Below are 333 nucleotides of genomic sequence, written 5' to 3' on the forward strand. Positions count from 1 at the left end.
AGGTCCTACCGAGAATTGAACTTGGGTTACTGGATTCAGAGTCCAATGTCCTAACCGCTAGACCATAGGACCAATTTGAATAATTAATATTTTATTTCATTATTCACCTATATATTATACAATTAATATTCAAAACAATCATAACTAAATATTGACCACAAGTCCAAATTTAAACACTGAAAAGGTCCATAATAATCGCATTACCTTTATCGAAATAATCCTATATCATTTATTTGAATAAATGAATATTTGAAGACTTGTATTTATGTTAACGATATTAAGCAGCTAAGTGAAAGGAGCAAATCGTAATTTTATTTCTCAAAAACTTATATA

At 27.9% G+C, this 333-nt stretch overlaps 1 non-coding gene across 1 annotated transcript; it reads right to left on the minus strand.

Moving 5' to 3' along the window:
* TRNAQ-CUG lies at positions 1-72 on the minus strand. The gene has a single exon. It is a non-coding gene; the product is annotated as a tRNA-Gln (tRNA).
* Positions 73-333: the final 261 nt, after the last annotated feature.

Source organism: Impatiens glandulifera, chromosome 2, assembly GCF_907164915.1.
Source record: "Impatiens glandulifera chromosome 2, dImpGla2.1, whole genome shotgun sequence".
NCBI classification, from domain to species: Eukaryota; Viridiplantae; Streptophyta; class Magnoliopsida; order Ericales; family Balsaminaceae; genus Impatiens; species Impatiens glandulifera.